At 69.9% G+C, this 20,801-nt stretch overlaps 1 protein-coding gene across 1 annotated transcript in view; it reads left to right on the forward strand.

Moving 5' to 3' along the window:
- The window catches only part of LOC140403216 (uncharacterized), a 220,242-nt gene that overhangs the window by 24,394 nt on the left and 175,047 nt on the right, over positions 1 to 20,801 (forward strand). The window lies entirely within an intron of this gene.

The following is a 20,801-nucleotide window of genomic DNA, read 5'->3' on the forward strand; positions in this document are numbered from 1 at the left end:
GCTCCTTTTCCTCCTTTGGACCCTGGGTAGCAGCAACAGTCAGAACCCTGCCCCTCACCTGTCGAGCCGCCCCGCTACATCATGTGAGCTCCCACCACCACCACTGGTAAAATACCACCAGTTGTGGCTGGAAGAGGCCCTTAATTGGACAATTGCCCAAGGGTAGGTGGGTCTGCCACCCAACACCTACCCTGCCACTGCTAAAATACTCACCTGAGGAAGGAGCTGTGCTCTGAAAGTTAGTGATACCAAACAAACCTGATGGACTTTAACCTGGCATTGTAAGACTTCTTACTGTGCCCACCCCAGTCCAACGCCGGCATCCCCACATCGCGACTGCTAAAATACTACTGGAGACCTCATGTGAAGGGCATGGTGCGACCCCCCAGAATCCAACCTGGTTTTGTTACACACCCCACACCGGGAGGTGTAAAATTGCAGCCATCAACACTTTCCTTCATCGCCACTGCACCTTTTCCTTTCCTTCCTGAATGTTTTGTACCCAGGAATTATAAATTCCCAAACCTCCCTTCTTTAAGCCAGGTTTCTCGTCCTGTCACCTCCAGCTGGTGGTGATTTGTGCTTCCAGCTCCTTATTTGCCCTGCTTTGCAAATGGAACATGTATTCTCCAAACCTTATCGTACATTATCTCACACCCACCATCTGATTCTTCCTATTTCTGGAATATTTGCGGAAGATGCTGTCATGTGGAATTCACAGTCAGGAGGCAGAGGGTGGTGAGGTATTTTGTGCCAATGAGTATCACTGAGTTCATTGTGAGGGTAATGTGGATGGAAATATGCAGTGATTGGAATCTATGTCTTGTGCATTCTGAGTTCCCATTTGCATTGCACAGATATTAAAGATGCAGTATCTGAAGGGGCCCACCATTGTGTTCTGGTGAAATCCAGCTTTTGGGGAAAGGCCACACAGAATGGAGGTTTGAAATGGCTACTTTCTGAATTGCGGCGAGAGGCTTCGCCAGATATTTATTATACAGTGCCACCCAGTGGCTCTCTAATGGAACTGCTTGCTAATACAAGGCGTCCCAGTGCTTGGCAGGCAGTAACATTGCATAACAGATGTTGCACTCTTTATCAATATCAATCAATGGCAACTCCAGACGTGAGTTCCACTACAGATGACTATTAACAGTCTGCCTTTGGGATTTCCAATTGCCAGAGGCTAACATCAGAGTTTACAATGCAACTTGAAATGAATTGTTGGGGTCAATTAGTTCAGATGGCTGGTTCGCGATGCGGAGCGAAGCCAGCAGCGTGGGTTCAATTCCCGAACCGGCTGAGGTTATTCATGAAGGCCCCGCCTTCTCAACCTCGCCCCTCGCCTGAGGTGTGGTGACCCTCAGGTTAAACCTCCACCGGTCAGCTCTCTCAAAGGGGAAAGCAGCTCATGGTCATCTGGGACTGTGGTGACATTTACATTTAGTTTATAACTCACAGTGATTTTACTATATAAGAGATCAATACATTATACTGATGTGTGGTTCGTAGTGTTCCTTGGATTTTTATCAGGTTTATTCTGCGTTCAAAGCAGATGGCCGCCTTTACCATTTCCTTAGGGTTTCCTTTGGCGTCACTAACGGGGTCTCGGTCTTCCAATGTGAGATGGACCGAATGGTTGACCGGTACGGACTACGGGCCACCTTCCCGTGCCTAGATAATGTCATCATCTGCGGCCACGATCAGCAGGACCACGACACTGACCTTCTCAAATTTCTCCACACTGCCAAACTCCTTAATCTCACGTACAATATGGAGAAGTGCGTGTTCCGCACTACAGCGTAGCCATCCTTGGCTATGTTGTGGAAAACGGAGTTCTAGGACCCGACCCCGACTGCATGGTTCCATACCTGACACAGACTCCCCGCCCAGTCTCACCTGTTTGAAGAGTTGAAGGTGTACGGCATGTTGCAGGAAATTTTTCATCAAAGTAGATTTGTGATTCAAAAATGTCTCCTCGCAAAACGTGACTGGTTCATCCTATACACACACGGAAACACAATCCATGAAGCAGTTTATTTCCCACCTACATTTTTTCTTTGGCTACTTGAGCTGTTGCGAGTCGTAGAGACCAACAAGATGGTGGTGTAGTGGTTGGACAATAATCCAGGGGCTCAGGCTAATGATCTGGGGTCAGGGGTTTAAATGCCACCAAGGAGTTGGTGGAATCTAACTTCAATCTGTAATATAAAGCTCATCTCAGGAATGACACCCATTGTTTGCTGAACCCATCCTGGTTCACTCATGTCCCTTTGGGGAAATGTTATATTGCCATGCAATCGACAAGGCAATGTTGAAACACAAAAGAGGTTTATTGATCTAAGATAATCTCTATTCACTAGACGGCACTACTGATATACAGGTCTTGTTCCAATGGCTCTCGGGCCAACTCTGACCAAACCCCCATGGCCAGAAACACGTCCTAACTCCTATAAGGCTGATGTTCGCGCTGTGTCCCCATAGGCTCTAGGCCTGTCTCATGGCCCACAAAGTATCACCCCTTAGAGGATTCTTGCTACCACATTCCTCCCCCTTAAGTCCTCTGTAATATAGAAACAGAAAAACTCTTATTTAACGTTATATTCATATAACGGGTTACAGTAAGGGAGCTTAAAACAAAGTTCATAAAATAAGTCAATCAGCGACTTCCTGACTCCTGCCGAATGTCTCAACTCAGCCACTGGCTCTTCCTGATTAGGAGACTCTGTGTCTTCAGCAATGTTGGGCAGACATGTAGCGTTCACAACAGGGGTTGTATGGATTACCACATCAGCTCCCTCGATGGCTCTTGATGAATCCCCATTGGACAAACTCGGTTCTAATACCACTGCTTTGTTACACGGCTAACTGGGATTGGCTCCACCTGCCCTGTCTTGGGGATGTCGGATTCTCTCCTCAGATAGTCAATGAGCTGTCCAGCCTCACCACCCTCTAGGTCTATGGCCGTAGGTTACTGGCCCAGTCCTTTAATCAACTCTGCCAGGTAACCATTCTGGTCCTCCACCAGAATTCCGCATGTAAACTAAATCGTCGTTTGAAATGACTTGTCCTTCTTGACTGCATCGTGGTGGTTTTTCCGGGTGGATTGGACATTTGGAATATACGGTTGAGCCAGGTCCTGAGACGCCGGCTCATTAACAACTCAGCTGGAGTAAGCTAGTGGTGGTACGCGGGACTGTATTGTACCAGAGCAAGATGTCCGAGTGAAGCAATAGTGGCCAATTAACTTGTTTCTTCACTGATGCTTCGAAAGTTTGGACAGTTCTTTCAGCCAGTCCCCATATCCTTTGATCCCTTCGCCCTAAGTGCTGTATCTAACTGCTTCTTGAAACCATACAGCCCATAGGGGCTGTTTAGCACAGGGCTAAATCGCTGGCTTTGAAAGCAGACCAAGGCAGGCCAGCAGCACGATTTTGGCTGTGAGTCTCTGGAGGTCACACTGCTGAGGCACCTGCTGGTGGGAGGTCACACTGCTGAGGCACCTGCTGGTGGGAGGTCTCACTGCTGAGCCACCCGCTGGTGGGAGGTCACACTGCTGAGCCACCTGCTGGTGGGAGGTCTCACTGCTGAGCCACCTGCTGGTGGGAGGTCACACTGCTGAGCCACCCGCTGGTGGGAGGTCTCACTGCTGAGCCACCTGCTGGTGGGAGGTCACACTGCTGAGCCACCTGCTGGTGGGAGGTCTCACTGCTGAGCAACCCACTGGTGGGAGGTCACACTGCTGAGCCACCTGCTGGTGGGAGGTCTCACTGCTGAGCAACCCACTGGTGGGAGGTCACACTGCTGAGCCACCTGCTGGTGGGAGGTCACACTGCTGAGCCACCTGCTGGTGGGAGGTCTCACTGCAGAGCCACCTGCTGGTGGGAGGTCACACTGCTGAGCCACCTGCTGGTGGGAGGTCTCACTGCAGAGCCACCTGCTGGTGGGAGGTCACACTGCTGAGCCACCTGCTGGTGGGAGGTCACACTGCTGAGCCACCTGCTGGTGGGAGGTCTCACTGCTGAGCCACCTGCTGGTGGGAGGTCTCACTGCTGAGCCACCTGCTGGTGGGAGGTCTCACTGCTGAGCCACCTGCTGGTGGGAGGTCTCACTGCTGAGCCACCTGCTGGTGGGAGGTCTCACTGCTGAGTACATGTAATATTTTCCACAGGCATATCACCACAACGTTGAGAGGTGGTGGAGACTTAGAGCAGTTCAGACAGATCTCCTGAATTGGTGTGAGGTTTCTAAACTTTCATTGAGTGAAGCAGCAGCTAGGTTTCTGACATTTGGCCTGGTGGGCAGCCAGAGGCAAAGATGAGGCCGCCGACCGAACTGCGCGGTGCGCTCGACAAAGCAAGGCGAGGAGGAGGCGCTGACCAATGGCCATCGAGAGGAGCAGCGGGATGACTCTTGATCGCCAGGTCAGGGCTGAGGAGGGCAGGCTAGGAACAGAGGCCAAGCAAGATAAAGCAAGCACCCGCCGGGCATCCAGGCAGCTGGTCAGGAGCATACGTGGCTGTCGAGACTCGAGGCTCAGGCACACAAACGAGAGCCGAGACCTCAGCAGTCGGGTGGTGCAAACGCCATGCAAGCGAGGGGATCATAGTTTGCAGGGAGCAGCGTCCAGCAACTCGACTGGAGCCCTGGACTGAGAGTGCGAGGGCTGAGTGGCAACTGGACAAGATGGCGAGGGCAAGAGAGCAGAGCTCAGGCCTGATAGCCTGGGCAGCTGGGCCGAGAGTGCGGGGGGGCGGGGCCGAGAGTGCGGGAGGGCGGGGCCTAGAGTGCAGGAGGGCTGGGCCTAGAGTGAGGGGGGGCTGGGCCGAGAGTGCGGGAGGGCGGGGCCGAGAGTGAGGGGGGGCTGGGTCGAGAGTGCGGGAGGGCTGGGCCGAGAGTGCAGGAGTGCTGGGCCTAGAGTGAGGGGGGGCTGGGTCGAGAGTGCGGGAGGGCTGGGCCGAGAGTGCAGGAGAGCTGGGCCTAGAGTGAGGGGGGGCTGGGTCGAGAGTGCGGGAGGGCGGGGCCGAGAGTGAGGGGGGGCTGGGTCGAGAGTGCGGGAGGGCTGGGCCGAGAGTGCAGGAGGGCTGGGCCTAGAGTGAGGGGGGGCTGGGCCGAGAGTGAGGGGGGGCTGGGTCGAGAGTGAGTGAGGGCTGGGCCGAGAGTGCAGGAGTGCTGGGCCTAGAGTGAGGGGGGGCTGGGTCGAGAGTGCGGGAGGGCTGGGCCGAGAGTGCAGGAGAGCTGGGCCTAGAGTGAGGGGGGGCTGGGTCGAGAGTGCGGGAGGGCTGGGCCGAGAGTGCAGGAGGGCTGGGCCGAGAGTGAGGGGGGGCTGGGTCGAGAGTGCGGGAGGGCTGGGCCGAGAGTGCAGGAGGGCTGGGCCTAGAGTGAGGGGGGGCTGGGTCGAGAGTGCGGGAGGGCTGGGCCTAGAGTGAGGGGGGGCTGGGCCGAGAGTGCGGGGGGGCTGGGCCTAGAGTGAGGGGGGGCTGGGCCGAGAGTGCGGGGGGGCTGGGCCGAGAGTGCGGGAGGGCTGGGCCGAGAGTGCGGGAGGGCTGGGCGGAGAGTGCGGGGGGGCTGGGCCGAGAGTGCGGGAGGGCTGGGCCGAGAGTGCGGGAGGGCTGGGCCGAGAGTGCAGGAGGGCTGGGCCGAGAGTGCGGGAGGGCTGGGCCGAGAGTGCGGGAGGGCTGGGCGGAGAGTGCGGGGGGGCTGGGCGGAGAGTTCGGGAGGGCTGGGCCGAGAGTGCGGGAGGGCTGGGCCGAGAGTGCGGGAGGGCTGGGCCGAGAGTGCGGGAGGGCTGGGCCGAGAGTGCGGGGGGGGGCTGGGCCGAGAATGCGGGGGGGCTGGGCCGAGAATGCGGGGGGGCTGGGCCGAGAATGCGGGGGGGGGCTGGGTTGAGAGTGCGGGGGGGCTGGGCGGAGAGTGCGGTGGGGCTGGGTCGAGAGTGCGGGGGGGCTGGGCCGAGAATGCGGGGCGGGCTGGGTTGAGAGTGCGGGGGGGCTGGGCGGAGAGTGCGGTGGGGCTGGGTCGAGAGTGCGGGGGGGCTGGGCCGAGAATGCGGGGCGGGCTGGGTTGAGAGTGCGGGGGGGCTGGGCGGAGAGTGCGGTGGGGCTGGGTGGAGAGTGCGGGGGGGCTGGGCGGAGAGTGCGGGGGGGCTCGGCCGAGAGTGCGGGAGGGCTGGGCGGAGAGTGCGGGAGGGCTGGGCGGAGAGTGCGGGAGGGCTGGGCGGAGAGTGCGGCAGGGCTGGGCGGAGAGTGCGGGAGGGCTAGGCCGAGAGTGCGGGAGGACTGGGCCGAGAATGCGGGGGGGCTGGGCCGAGAGTGCGGGGGGGCAGGGCCGAGAGTGCGGGGGGGCTGGGCAGAGAGTGCGGGGGGGCTGGGCCGAGAGTGCGGGAGGGCTGGGCCGAGAGTGAGGGGGGGCTGGGCCGAGAGTGCGGGAGGGCTGGGCCGAGAGTGCGGGGGGGCTGGGCCGAGAGTGCGGGGGAGCTGGGCCGAGAGTGCGGGGGAGCTGGGCCGAGAGTGCTGGGGGGGCTGGGCCGAGAGTGCGGGGGGGCTGGGCCGAGAGTGCGGGAGGGCTGGGCAGAGAGTGCGGGAGGACAGGGCCGAGAGTGCGGGGGGGCCGGGCCGAGAGTGAGTGAGGGCTGGGCAGAGAGTGCGGGTTGGTTGGGCCGAGAGTGCGGGAGGGCTGGGCGGAGAGTGCGGGAGGGCTGGGCGGAGAGTGCGGGGGGCTGGGCCGAGAGTGCGGGGTAGCTGGGCCGAGAGTGCGGGGGGGCTGGGCCGAGAGTGCGGGAGGGCTGGGCCGAGAGTGCGGGGGGGCCGGGCCGAGAGTGAGTGAGGGCTGGGCAGAGAGTGCGGGTTGGTTGGGCCGAGAGTGCGGGAGGGCTGGGCGGAGAGTGCGGGAGGGCTGGGCCGAGAGTGCGGGAGGGCTGGGCCGAGAGTGCGGGAGGGCTGGGCGGAGAGTGCGGGGGGGCTGGGCCGAGAGTGCGGGAGGGCTGGGCCGAGAGTGCGGGGGGGCTGGGCCGAGAGTGCGGGGGGGTTGGGCCGAGAGTGCGGGAGGGCTGGGCCGAGAATGCGGGGGGGCTGGGCCGAGAGTGCGGGGGGGCTGGGCGGAGAGTGCGGGGGGTCTGGGCGGAGAGTGCGGGGGGGCTGGGCCGAGAATGCGGGGGGGCTGGGCCGAGAGTGCGGGGGGGCTGGGCCGAGAGTGCGGGAGGGCTGGGCAGAGAGTGCGGGAGGACAGGGCCGAGAGTGCGGGAGGGCTGGGCCTAGAGTGCGGGGGGGCTGGGCGGAGAGTGCGGGGGGGCTGGGCGGAGAGTGCGGGGGGGCTGGGCCGCGAATGCGGGGGGGCTGGGCCGAGAGTGCGGGGGGGCTGGGCCGAGAGTGCGGGGGGGCTGGGCCGAGAGTGCGGGGGGGCTGGGCCGAGAGTGCGGGAGGACAGGGCCGAGAGTGCGGGAGGGCTGGGCCGAGAGTGCGGGGGGGCTGGGCGGAGAGTGCGGGATGGCTGGGCGGAGAGTGCGGGGGGGGGGCTGGGCCGAGAGTGCGGGGGGGCTGGGCCGAGAGTGCGGGGGAGCTGGGCGGAGAGTGCGGGGGAGCTGGGCGGAGAGTGCGGGGGAGCTGGGATGAGTGTGCGGGGGAGCTGGGCCGAGAGTGCGGGGGGGCTGGGCCGAGAGTGCGGGAGTGCTGGGCCGAGAGTGCGGGGGGGGCTGGGCCGAGAGTGCGGGAGGGCTGGGCGGAGAGTGCGGGAGTGCTGGGCCGAGAGTGCGGGAGGGCTGGGCCGAGAATGCGGGGGGGCTGTGCCGAGTGTGCGGGGGGGCTGGGCCGAGAGTGCGGGAGGTCTGGGCCGAGAGTGCGGGGGAGCTGGGCGGAGAGTGCGGGAGGGCTGGGCCGAGAGTGCGGGGGAGCTGGGCCAAGAGTGCGGGAGGGCTGGGCCGAGAGTGCGGGAGGGCTGGGCCGAGAGTGCGGGGGGCTGGGCGGAGAGTGCGGGGGGGCTGGGCGGAGAGTGCGGGAGGGCTGGGCCGAGAGTGCGGGGGAGCTGGGCGGAGAGTGCGGGGGGGCTGGGCCGAGAGTGCGGGAGGGCTGGGCAGAGAGTGCTGGAGGACAGGGCCGAGAGTGCAGGAGGGCTGGGCCTAGAGTGCGGGAGGGCTGGGCCGAGAGTGCGGGGGGGCTGGGCGGAGAGTGCGGGATGGCTTGGCGGAGAGTGCGGGGGGGGAGGGCTGGGCCGAGAGTGCGGATGGGCTGGGCCGAGAGTGCGGGGGGGCTGGGCCAAGAGTGCGGGAGGGCTGGGCCGAGAGTGCGGGAGGGCTGGGCAGAGAGTGCGGGAGGACAGGGCCGAGAGTGCAGGAGGGCTGGGCCTAGAGTGCGGGAGGGCTGGGCCGAGAGTGCGGGGGGGCTGGGCGGAGAGTGCGGGATGGCTGGGCGGAGAGTGCGGGGGGGGAGGGCTGGGCCGAGAGTGCGGGGGGGCTGGGCCGAGAGTGCGGGGGGGCTGGGCCGAGAGTGCGGGAGTGCTGGGCCGAGAGTGCGGGGGGGCTGGGCCGAGAGTGCGGGAGGGCTGGGCGGAGAGTGCGGGAGGGCTGGGCCGAGAGTGCGGGAGGGCTGGGCCGAGAATGCGGGGGGGCTGTGCCGAGTGTGCGGGGGGGCTGGGCCGAGAGTGCGGGAGGTCTGGGCCGAGAGTGCGGGAGGGCTGGGCCGAGAATGCGGGGGGGCTGTGCCGAGTGTGCGGGGGGGCTGTGCCGAGTGTGCGGGGGGGCTGGGCCGAGAGTGCGGGAGTGCTGGGCCGAGAGTGCGGGAGGGCTGGGCCGAGAATGCGGGGGGGCTGTGCCGAGTGTGCGGGAGGGCTGGGCCGAGAGTGCGGGAGGGCTGGGCCGAGAGTGCGGGGGAGCTGGGCGGAGAGTGCGGGAGGGCTGGGCCGAGAGTGCGGGGGCTGGGCGGAGAGTGCGGGGGGCTGGGCGGAGAGTGCGGGGGGCTGGGCGGAGAGTGCGGGGGGGCTGGGCCGAGAGTGCGGGGGGGTTGGGCCGAGAGTGCGGGGGGGCTGGGCGGAGAGTGCGGGGGGGCTGGGCGGAGAGTGCGGGAGGGCTGGGCCGAGAGTGCGGGGGAGCTGGGCGGAGAGTGCGGGGGGGCTGGGCCGAGAGTGCGGGAGGGCTGGGCCGAGAGTGCGGGGGGCTGGGCGGAGAGTGCGGGGGGGGCTGGGTGGAGAGTGCGGGGGGCTGGGCGGAGAGTGCGGGGGGGCTGGGCGGAGAGTGCGGGAGGGCTGGGCCGAGAGTGCGGGGGAGCTGGGCGGAGAGTGCGGGAGGGCTGGGCGGAGAGTGCGGGAGGGCTGGGCGGAGAGTGCGGGGGAGCTGGGCCGAGAGTGCGGGGGAGCTGGGCGGAGAGTGCGGGAGGGCTGGGCCGAGAGTGCGGGGGAGCTGGGCCGAGAGTGCGGGGGAGCTGGGCCGAGAGTGCGGGGGAGCTGGGCCGAGAGTGTGGGAGGGCTGGGCCGAGAGTGCGGGGGGGCTGGGCCGAGAGTACGGGAGGGCTGGGCGGAGAGTGCGGGAGGGCTGGGCCGAGAGTGCGGGGGAGCTGGGCCGAGAGTGCGGAGAGTGCGGGGGGGCTGGGCCGAGAGTGCGGGGGAGCTGGGCCGAGAGTACGGAGAGTGCGGGGGGGCTGGGCCGAGAGTGCGGGTGAGCTGGGCCGAGAGTGCGGAGAGTGCGGGGGGGCTGGGCGGAGAGTGCGGGAGGGCTGGGCGGAGAGTGCTGGAGGGCTGGGCCGAGAGTGCGGGGGAGCTGGGCCGAGAGTGCGGAGAGTGCGGGGGGGCTGGGCCGAGAGTGCGGGGGAGCTGGGCCGAGAGTGCGGAGAGTGCGGGGGGGCTGGGCCGAGAGTGCGGGGGGGCTGGGCCGAGAGTGCGGGAGGGCTGGGCCGAGAGTGCGGGGGAGCTGGGCAGAGAGTGCGGAGAGTGCGGGGGGGCTGGGCCGAGAGTGCGGGGGAGCTGGGCCGAGAGTGCGGGGGGGCTGGGCCGAGAGTGCGGGGGAGCTGGGCCGAGAGTGCGGGGGGCTGGGCGGAGAGTGCGGGGGGGCTGGGCGGAGACTGCGGGAGGGCTGGGCGGAGAGTGCGGGGGGGGCTGGGCGGAGAGTGCGGGGGAGCTGGGCCGAGAGTGCGGAGAGTGCGGGGGGGCTGGGCCGAGAGTGCGGGGGACCTGGGCCGAGAGTGCGGGGGGGCTGGGCCGAGAGTGCGGGGGAGCTGGGCCGAGAGTGCGGGGGGCTGGGCCGAGAGTGCGGGGGGGCTGGGCCGAGTGTGCGGGGGGGCTGGGCCGAGAGTGCGGGAGGGCTGGGCCGAGAGTGCGGGAGGGCTGGGCCGAGAGTACGGGAGGGCTGGGCGGAGAGTGCGAGAGGGCTGGGCCGAGACTGCGGGGGGGCTGGGCCGAGAGTGCGGGGGGGCTGGGCCGAGAGTGCGGGGGGGTTGGGCGGAGAGTGCGGGGGGGTTGGGCCGAGAGTGCGGGGGGGTTGGGCGGAGAGTGCGGGGGAGCTGGGCGGAGAGTGCGGGAGGGCTGGGCCGGGAGTGCGGGAGGGCTGGGCCGAGAGTGCGGGGGGGTTGGGCGGAGAGTGCGGGGGAGCTGGGCGGAGAGTGCGGGGGAGCTGGGCGGAGAGTGCGGGAGGGCTGGGCCGAGAGTGCGGGGGGGGCTGGGCGGAGAGTGCGGGGGGTCTGGGCGGAGAGTGCGGGGGAGCTGGGCCGAGAGTGCGGAGAGTGCGGGGGGGCTGGGCCGAGAGTGCGGGGGACCTGGGCCGAGAGTGCGGGGGGGCTGGGCCGAGAGTGCGGGGGAGCTGGGCCGAGAGTGCGGGGGGCTGGGCCGAGAGTGCGGGGGGGCTGTGCCGAGTGTGCGGCGGGGCTGTGCCGAGTGTGCGGGGGGGCTGGGCCGAGAGTGCGGGAGGGCTGGGCCGAGAGTGCGGGGGGGCTGGGCCGAGAGTGCGGGGGGGCTGTGCCGAGAGTGCGGGGGGGCTGGGCGGAGAGTGCGGGGGAGCTGGGCCGAGAGTGCGGGGGGGCTGGGCCGAGAGTGCGGGGGAGCTGGGCCGAGAGTGCGGGGGGGCTGGGCGGAGAGTGCGGGGGGGCTGGGCCGAGAGTACGGGAGGGCTGGGCGGAGAGTGCGGGAGGGCTGGGCCGAGAGTGCGGGGGGGCTGGGCCGAGAGTGCGGGGGGGCTGGGCCGAGAGTGCGGGGGGGCTGGGCCGAGAGTGCGGGGGGGCTGGGCCGAGAGTATGGGGGGGCTGGGCCGAGAGTGCGAGGGGGCTGGGCCGAGAGTACGGGAGGGCTGGGCGGAGAGTGCGGGAGGGCTGGGCGGAGAGTATGGGGGGGCTGGGCCGAGAGTATGGGGGGGCTGGGCCGAGAGTGCGGGGGGGCTGGGCCGAGAGTGCGGGGGAGCTGGGCGGAGAGTGCGGGAGGGCTGGGCGGAGAGTGCGGGAGGGCTGGGCCGAGAATGCGGGGTAGCTGGGCCGAGAGTGCGGGGGAGCTGGGCCGAGAGTGCGGGAGGGCTTGGCGGAGAGTGCGGGAGGGCTGGGCTGAGAGTGCGGGGGAGCTGGGCCGAGAGTGCGGAGAGTGCGGGGGGGCTGGGCCGAGAGTGCGGGGGGCTGGGCGGAGAGTGCGGGGGGGCTGGGCGGAGAGTGCGGGAGGGCTGGGCCGAGAGTGCGGGAGGGCTGGGTCGAGTGTGCGGGGGGGCTGGGCGGAGAGTGCGGGAGGGCTGGGCCGAGTGTGCGGGAGGGCTGGGCCGAGAGTGCGGGAGGGCTGGGCGGAGAGTGCGGGGGGGCTGGGCCGAGAGTGCGGGGGGGCTGGGCCGAGAGTGCGGGGGAGCTGGGCCGAGAGTGCGGAGAGTGCGGGGGAGCTGGGCCGAGAGTGCGGAGAGTGCGGGGGGGCTGGGCCGAGAGTGCGGGTGAGCTGGGCCGAGAGTGCGGAGAGTGCGGGGGGGCTGGGCGGAGAGTGCGGGAGGGCTGGGCGGAGAGTGCTGGAGGGCTGGGCCGAGAGTGCGGGGGAGCTGGGCCGAGAGTGCGGAGAGTGCGGGGGGGCTGGGCCGAGAGTGCGGGGGAGCTGGGCCGAGAGTGCGGAGAGTGCGGGGGGGCTGGGCCGAGAGTGCGGGGGGGCTGGGCCGAGAGTGCGGGGGGGCTGGGCCGAGAGTGCGGGGGCGCTGGGCCGAGAGTGCGGGGGAGCTGGGCCGAGAGTGCGGAGAGTGCGGGGGGGGCTGGGCCGAGAGTGCGGGGGAGCTGGGCCGAGAGTGCGGGGGGCTGGGCGGAGAGTGCGGGGGGGCTGGGCGGAGAGTGCGGGAGGGCTGGGCGGAGAGTGCGGGGGGGGCTGGGCGGAGAGTGCGGGGGAGCTGGGCCGAGAGAGCGGAGAGTGCGGGGGGGCTGGGCCGAGAGTGCGGGGGAGCTGGGCCGAGAGTGCGGGGGGGCTGGGCCGAGAGTGCGGGGGGGCTGGGCCGAGAGTGCGGGGGGCTGGGCCGAGAGTGCGGGGGGGCTGTGCCGAGTGTGCGGGGGGGCTGTGCCGAGTGTGTGGGGGTGCTGGGCCAAGAGTGCGGGAGGGCTGGGCCGAGAGTGCGGGAGGGCTGGGCCGAGAGTACGGGAGGGCTGGGCGGAGAGTGCGGGAGGGCTGGGCCGAGAGTGCGGGAGGGCTGGGCCGAGAGTGCGGGGGGGTTGGGCGGAGAGTGCGGGGGAGCTGGGCCGAGAGTGCGGGCGGGCTGGGCCGAGAGTGCGGGGGAGCTGGGCCGAGAGTGCGGGGGGGCTGTGCCGAGAGTGCGGGGGGGCTGGGCGGAGAGTGCGGGGGAGCTGGGCCGAGAGTGCGGGGGGGCTGGGCCAAGAGTGCGGGGGAGCTGGGCCGAGAGTGCGGGGGGGGCTGGGCGGAGAGTGCGGGGGGGCTGAGCCGAGAGTACCGGAGGGCTGGGCGGAGAGTGCGGGAGGGCTGGGCCGAGAGTGCGGGGGGGCTGGGCCGAGAGTGCGGGGGGTCTGGGCCGAGAGTGCGGGAGGGCTGGGCCGAGAGTGCGGGGGGGCTGGGCCGAGAGTACGGGGGGGCTGGGCCGAGAGTGCGGGGGGGCTGGGCCGAGAGTACGGGAGGGCTGGGCGGAGAGTGCGGGAGGGCTGGGCGGAGAGTGCGGGAGGGCTGGGCCGAGAATGCGGGGGAGCTGGGCCGAGAGTGCGGGGGAGCTGGGCCGAGAGTGCGGGAGGGCTTGGCGGAGAGTGCGGGAGGGCTGGGCCGAGAGTGCGGGGGAGCTGGGCCGAGAGTGCGGAGAGTGCGGGGGGGCTGGGCCGAGAGTGCGGGGGGCTGGGCGGAGAGTGCGGGGGGGCTGGGCGGAGAGTGCGGGAGGGCTGGGTCGAGAGTGCGGGGGGGCTGGGCGGAGAGTGCGGGAGGGCTGGGCCGAGAGTGCGGGAGGGCTGGGCCGAGAGTGCGGGAGGGCTGGGCGGAGAGTGCGGGGGGGCTGGGCCGAGAGTGCGGGGGGGCTGGGCCGAGAGTGCGGGGGAGCTGGGCAGAGAGTGCGGGGGGGCTGGGTGGAGAGTGCGGGAGGGCTGGGCGGAGAGTGCGGGGGGGCTGGGCCGAGAGTGCGGGGGGGCTGGGCCGAGAGTGCGGGAGGGCTGGGCCGAGAGTGCGGGGGAGCTGGGCCGAGAGTGCGGGGGGGCTGGGCGGAGAGTGCGGGAGGCCTGGGCGGAGAGTGCGGGGGGGCTGGGCCGAGAGTGCGGGGGAGCTGGGCCGAGAGTGCGGGAGGGCTGGGCCGAGAGTGCGGGGGGGCTGGGCCGAGAGTGCGGGGGAGCTGGGCGGAGAGTGCGGGGGGGCTGGGCCGGGAGTGCGGGGGGGCTGGGCCGAGAGTGCGGGAGGGCTGGGCGGAGAGTGCGGGAGGGCTGGGCGGAGAGTGCGGGAGGGCTGGGCCGAGAGTGCGGGAGGGCTGGGCCTAGAGTGCGGGAGGGCTGGGCCTAGAGTGCGGGAGGGCTGGGCCTAGAGTGCGGGAGGGCTGGGCCTAGAGTGCGGGAGGGCTGGGCCTAGAGTGCGGGAGGGCTGGGCCTAGAGTGCGGGAGGGCTGGGCCTAGAGTGCGGGAGGGCTGGGCCTAGAGTGCGGGGGAGCTGGGCCTAGAGTGCGGGAGGGCTGGGCCTAGAGTGCGGGAGGGCTGGGCCTAGAGTGCGGGGGAGCTGGGCGGAGAGTGCGGGGGAGCTGGGCCGAGAGTGCGGGGGGGGCTGGGCCGAGAGTGCAGGGGGGCTGGGCCGAGAGTGCGGGGGGGCTGGGCTGAGAGTGCGGGGGGGCTGGGCCGAGAGTGCGGGGGGGCTGGGTGGAGAGTGCGGGAGGGCTGGGCCGAGAGTGCGGGGGGGCTGGGTGGAGAGTGCGGGAGGGCTGGGCCGAGAGTGCGGGAGGGCTGGGCCGAGAGTGCGGGAGGGCTGTGCCGAGTGTGCGGGGGGGCTGGGCGGAGAGTGCGGGGGGGCTGGGCAGAGAGTGCGGGGGGGCTGGGCCGAGAGTGCGGGGGAGCTGGGCGGAGAGTGCGGGGGGGGCTGGGTTGAGAGTGCGGGAGGGCTGGGCGGAGAGTGCGGGGGGGCTGGGCCAAGAGTGCGGGGGAGCTGGGCCGAGAGTGCGGGAGGGCTGGGCCGAGAGTGCGGGGGAGCTGGGCCGAGAGTGCGGGAGGGCTGGGCGGAGAGTGCGGGGGGGCTGGGCCGAGAGTGCGGGGGAGCTGGGCCGAGAGTGCGGGAGGGCTGGGCCGAGAGTGCGGGGGGGCTGGGCCGAGAGTGCGGGTGAGCTGGGCGGAGAGTGCGGGAGGGCTGGGCCGGGAGTGCGGGGGGGCTGGGCCGAGAGTGCGGGGGGGCTGGGCCGAGAGTGCGGGAGGGCTGGGCGGAGAGTGCGGGAGGGCTGGGCGGAGAGTGCGGGAGGGCTGGGCCGAGAGTGCGGGAGGGCTGGGCCGAGAGTGCGGGAGGGCTGGGCCTAGAGTGCGGGAGGGCTGGGCCTAGAGTGCGGGAGGGCTGGGCCTAGAGTGCGGGAGGGCTGGGCCTAGAGTGCGGGAGGGCTGGGCCTAGAGTGCGGGAGGGCTGGGCCTAGAGTGCGGGAGGGCTGGGCCTAGAGTGCGGGGGAGCTGGGCCTAGAGTGCGGGAGGGCTGGGCCTAGAGTGCGGGAGGGCTGGGCCTAGAGTGCGGGGGAGCTGGGCGGAGAGTGCGGGGGAGCTGGGCCGAGAGTGCGGGTGGGGCTGGGCCGAGAGTGCAGGGGGGCTCGGCCGAGAGTGCGGGGGGGCTGGGCGGAGAGTGCGGGAGGGCTGGGCCGAGAGTGCGGGAGGGCTGGGCCGAGAGTGCGGGAGGGCTGGGCCGAGAGTGCGGGGGGCTGGGCCGAGAGTGCGGGAGGGCTGGGCCGAGAGTGCGGGGGGCTGGGCCGAGAGTGCGGGAGGGCTGGGCGGAGAGTGCGGGAGGGCTGGGCCGAGAGTGTGGGGGGGCTGGGTGGAGAGTGCGGGAGGGCTGGGCCGAGAGTGCGGGAGGGCTGGGCCGAGAGTGCGGGAGGGCTGGGCCGAGAGTGCGGGGGGCTGGGCAGAGAGTGCGGGAGGGCTCGGCCGAGAGTGCGGGAGGGCTGGGCGGAGAGTGCGGGAGGGCTGGGCGGAGAGTGCGGGAGGGCTGGGCCGAGAGTGCGGGAGGGCTGGGTGGAGAGTGCGGGAGGGCTGGGCCGAGAGTGCGGGGGGGCTGGGCGGAGAGTGCGGGAGGGCTGGGCCGAGAGTGCGGGGGGGCTGGGTGGAGAGTGCGGGAGGGCTGGGCGGAGAGTGCGGGGGGGCTGGGACGAGAGTGCGGGGGGGCTGGGTGGAGAGTGCGGGAGGGCTGGGCGGAGAGTGCGGGGGGGCTGGGCGGAGAGTGCGGGAGGGCTGGGCCGAGAGTGCGGGGGGGCTGGGTGGAGAGTGCGGGAGGGCTGGGCCGAGAGTGCGGGGGGGCTGGGTGGAGAGTGCGGGGGGGCTGGGCCGAGAGTGCGGGGGGGCTGGGCCGAGAGTGCAGGGGGGCTGGGCCGAGAGTGCGAGGGGGCTGGGCGGAGATTGCGGGGGGGCTGGGCCGAGTGTGCGGGGGGGGCTGGGTGGAGAGTGCGGGAGGGCTGGGCCGAGAGTGCGGGGGGGCTGGGTGGAGAGTGCGGGAGGGCTGGGCCGAGAGTGCGCGAGGGCTGGGCCGAGAGTGCGGGAGGGCTGTGCCGAGTGTGCGGGGGGGCTGGGCGGAGAGTGCGGGGGGGCTGGTCCGAGGGTGCGGGGGGGCTGGGCCGAGAGTGCGGGGGAGCTGGGCGGAGAGTGCGGGGGGGGCTGGGTGGAGAGTGCGGGAGGGCTGGGCGGAGAGTGCGGGGGGGCTGGGCCGAGAGTGCGGGGGAGCTGGGCCGAGAGTGCGGGAGGGCTGGGCCGAGAGTGCGGGGGAGCTGGGCCGAGAGTGCGGGGTGGCTGGGCGGAGAGTGCGGGGGGGCTGGGCGGAGAGTGCGGGGGAGCTGGGCCGAGAGTGCGGGAGGGCTGGGCCGAGAGTACGGGGGAGCTGGGCCGCGAGTGCGGGAGGGCTGGGCGGAGAGTGCGGGGGGGCTGGGCCGAGAGTGCGGGGGAGCTGGGCCGAGAGTGCGGGAGGGCTGGGCCGAGAGTGCGGGGGGGCTGGGCCGAGAGTGCAGGGGAGCTGGGCGGAGAGTGCGGGAGGGCTGGGCCGGGAGTGCGGGGGGGCTGGGCCGAGAGTGCAGGGGTGCTGGGCCGAGAGTGCGGGAGGGCTGGGCGGAGAGTGCGGGAGGGCTGGGCCGAGAGTGCGGGAGGGCTGGGCCGAGAGTGCGGGAGGGCTGGGCCGAGAGTGCGGGAGGGCTGGGCCTAGAGTGCGGGAGGGCTGGGCCTAGAGTGCGGGAGGCCTGGGCCAAGAGTGCGGGAGGGCTGGGCCTAGAGTGCGGGAGGGCTGGGCCTAGAGTGCGGGAGGGCTGGGCCTAGAGTGCGGGAGGGCTGGGTGGAGAGTGCTGGAGGGCTGGGCCGAGAGTGCGGGAGGGCTGGGCCGAGAGTGCGGGAGGGCTGGGCGGAGAGTGCGGGAGGGCTGGGTGGAGAGTGCGGGAGGGCTGGGTGGAGAGTGCGGGGGGGCTGGGCCGAGAGTGCGGGGGGGCTGGGCCGAGAGTGAGGGAGGGCTGGGCCGAGAGTGCGGGAGGGCTGGGTGGAGAGTGCGGGAGGGCTGGGCGGAGAGTGCGGGAGGGCTGGGCCGAGAGTGCGGGAGGGCTGGGCCGAGAGTGCGGGAGGGCTGGGCGGAGAGTGCGGGAGGGCTGGGTGGAGAGTGCGGGAGGGCTGGGCCGATAGTGCGGGAGTGCTGGGCCGAGAGTGCGGGAGGGCTGGGCCGAGACTGCGGGGGGGCTGGGCCGAGAGTGCGGGGGGGCTGGGCCGAGAGTGCGGGGGAGCTGGGACGAGAGTGCGGGGGGGCTGGGCGGACAGTGCGGGAGGGCTGGGTGGAGAGTGCGGGGGGGCTGGGCCGAGAGTGCGGGAGTGCTGGGCGGAGAGTGCGGGGGAGCTGGGCGGAGAGTGCGGGGGGGCTGGGCGGAGAGTGCGGGGGGCTGGGCCGAGAGTGCGGGGTGGCTGGGCCGAGAGTGCGGGGGGGCTGGGCGGAAAGTGCGGGAGGGCTGGGCCGAGAGTGCGGGAGGGCTGGGCCGAGAATGCGGGAGGGCTGGGCGGAGAGTGCGGGGGGGCTCGGCCGAGAGTGCGGGAGTGCTGGGCCGAGAATGCGGGAGGGCTGGGCCGAGAGTGCGGGAGGGCTGGGCGGAGAGTGCGGGAGGGCTGGGCGGAGAGTGCGGGAGGGCTGGGCCGAGAGTGCGGGAGGGCTGGGCCGAGAGTGCGGGGGGGCTGGGCGGAGAGTGCGGGAGGGCTGGGCCGAGAGTGCGGGAGGGCTGGGCCGAGAGTGCGGGGGGGCTGGGCCGAGAGTGCGGGAGGGCTGGGCCGAGAGTGCGGGAGGGCTGGGTGGAGAGTGCGGGGGGGCTGAGCGGAGAGTGCGGGAGGGCTGGGCCGAGAGTGCGGGAGGGCTGGGCCGAGAGTGCGGGAGGGCTGGGCCGAGAGTGCGGGGGGCTGGGCCGAGAGTGCGGGAGGGCTGGGCCGAGAGTGCGGGAGGGCTGGGCCGAGAGTGCGATGTTTTTGTTCCCCCCCTCCCAAAACCTTTGAGGCGCTTTAGTCATTCTGAGAGGAGTTGGAGGACTTACCCTGTGAAACTGCTCAGGAAATACTAAGCCTGATCCAGCGTGTTTACTGTTTGTCATTCGATCTGTGACCGGTGACTGTCTGGTTTGAATTCACACTGGGATTGTTCAGGCTGCCTCTCAGTTCCTTGCAGTTCAATGGGGGGATTTGATCTGCTGGCTTCTGGCCAGACTCCACTTTTGAAAAGCAATGGCAACTTTCATTTTTTGCGGCTTGTCCAAGAATTCTGCCATTTGTGAGTCAAAGCCAGATTCTACTCCCAGACAGCCAACAGGAAATTCCAGGATCGTTTCCATCCCGGTTTCTTCCCCAACAAACAATCCATTCTCTTGGGATTCAACCTGCAATTCCATTTGGCATTCCCCAAGTTTGCAGATGGATGGGGATTCCCATGGTTTTGTTCCTGCTGGGAGCTCCATTACTTCAGCACTCACCAAATGATGTTCAACTGGTGTGGACCCGGCTTGAGAGCCAATAATAGGGGACAGCTCAGTCCATTTGGATATTTCAACTGGAAGGTTTGTTTTGCAAGATTTGAATTCTTGACAATAGTTTGGATTTAAATGCGCAGTCCTCTTGCACGATGACACAGTATTTTTGTCATCCATTTTGAAACCTTACTGAATTTGTCTAGGCTTTGGCTGTGCTTATTATGGAGGCCAGTTCTTTTGCAGTGCGGGGGAGCTGGGCGGAGAGTGCGGGAGGGCTGGGCCGAGAGTACGGGGGAGCTGGGCCGAGAGTGCGGGAGGGCTGGGCGGAGAGTGCGGGGGGGCTGGGCCGTGAGTGCGGGGGAGCTGGGCCGAGAGTGCGGGAGGGCTGGGCCGAGAGTGCGGGGGGGCTGGGCCGAGAGTGCGGGGGAGCTGGGCGGAGAGTGCGGGAGGGCTGGGCCGGGAGTGCGGGGGGGCTGGGCCGAGAGTGCAGGGGTGCTGGGCCGTGAGTGCGGGAGGGCTGGGCGGAGAGTGCGGGAGGGCTGGGCGGAGAGTGCGGGAGGGCTGGGCCGAGAGTGCGGGAGGGCTGGGCCGAGAGTGCGGGAGGGCTGGGCCTAGAGTGCGGGAGGGCTGGGCCTAGAGTGCGGGAGGCCTGGGCCAAGAGTGCGGGAGGGCTGGGCCTAGAGTGCGGGAGGGCTGGGCCTAGAGTGCGGGAGGGCTGGGCCTAGAGTGCGGGAGGGCTGGGTGGAGAGTGCTGGAGGGCTGGGCCGAGAGTGCGGGAGGGCTGGGCCGAGAGTGCGGGAGGGCTGGGCCGAGAGTGCGGGAGGGCTGGGTGGAGAGTGCGGGAGGGCTGGGTGGAGAGTGCGGGGGGGCTGGGCCGAGAGTGCGGGGGGGCTGGGCCGAGAATGCGGGAGGGCTGGGCCGAGAGTGCGGGAGTGCTGGGCCGAGAGTGCGGGAGGGCTGGGCCGAGACTGCGGGGTGGCTGGGCCGAGAGTGCGGGGGGGCTGGGCCGAGAGTGCGGGGGAGCTGGGACGAGAGTGCGGGGGGGCTGGGCGGAGAGTGCGGGAGGGCTGGGCGGAGAGTGCGGGGGGGCTGGGCCGAGAGTGCGGGAGGGCTGGGTGGAGAGTGCGGGAGGGCTGGGCGGAGAGTGCGGGGGGGCTGGGCCGAGAGTGCGGGAGTGCTGGGCGGAGAGTGCGGGGGAGCTGGGCGGAGAGTGCGGGGGGGCTGGGCGGAGAGTGCGGGGGGCTGGGCCGAGAGTGCGGGGGGGCTGGGCCGAGAGTGCGGGAGGGCTGGGCCGAGAGTGCGGGAGGGCTGGGCGGCGAGTGCGGGAGGGCTGGGCCGAGAGTGCGGGAGGGCTGGGCGGAGAGTGCGGGGGAGCTGGGACGAGAGTGCGGGGGGGCTGGGCGGAGAGTGCGGGGGAGCTGGGACGAGAGTGCGGGGGGGCTGGGCCGAGAGTGCGGGAGGGCTGGGCGGAGAGTGCGGGGGGGCTTGGCCGAGAGTGCGGGAGGGCTGGGTGGAGAGTGCGGGAGGGCTGGGCGGAGAGTGCGGGGGGGCTGGGCCGAGAATGCGGGAGGGCTGGGCGGAAAGTGCGGGAGGGCTGGGCCGAGAGTGCGGGAGGGCTGGGCCGAGAATGCTGGAGGGCTGGGCGGAGAGTGCGGGGGGGCTGGGCCGAGAGTGCGGGAGTGCTGGGCGGAGAATGCGGGAGGGCTGGGCCGAGAGTGCGGGAGGGCTGGGCGGAGAGTGCGGGAGGGCTGGGCGGAGAGTGCGGGAGGGCTGGGCCGAGAGTGCGAGAGGGCTGGGCGGAGAGTGCGGGAGGGCTGGGCCGAGAGTGCGGGAGGGCTGGGCGGAGAGTGCGGGGGGGCTGGGCGGAGAGTGCGGGAGGGCTGGGCCGAGAGTGCGGGAGGGCTGGGCCGAGAGTGCGGGGGGGCTGGGCCGAGAGTGCGGGAGGGCTGGGCCGAGAGTGCAGGAGGGCTGGGTGGAGAGTGCGGGGGGGCTGAGCGGAGAGTGCGGGAGGGCTGGGCCGAGAGTGCGGGAGGGCTGGGCCGAGAGTGCGGGAGGGCTGGGCCGAGAGTGCGGGAGGGCTGGGCCGAGAGTGCGATGGTTTTGTTCCCCCCCTCCCAAGACCTTTGAGGCGCTTTAGTCATTCTGAGAGGAGTTGGAGGACTTACCCTGTGAAACTGCTCAGGAAATACTAAGCCTGATCCAGCGTGTTTACTGTTTGTCATTCGATCTGTGACCGGTGACTGTCTGGTTTGAA

Source organism: Scyliorhinus torazame, chromosome 27 (assembly GCF_047496885.1).
Source record: "Scyliorhinus torazame isolate Kashiwa2021f chromosome 27, sScyTor2.1, whole genome shotgun sequence".
Lineage (NCBI taxonomy): Eukaryota > Metazoa > Chordata > Chondrichthyes > Carcharhiniformes > Scyliorhinidae > Scyliorhinus > Scyliorhinus torazame.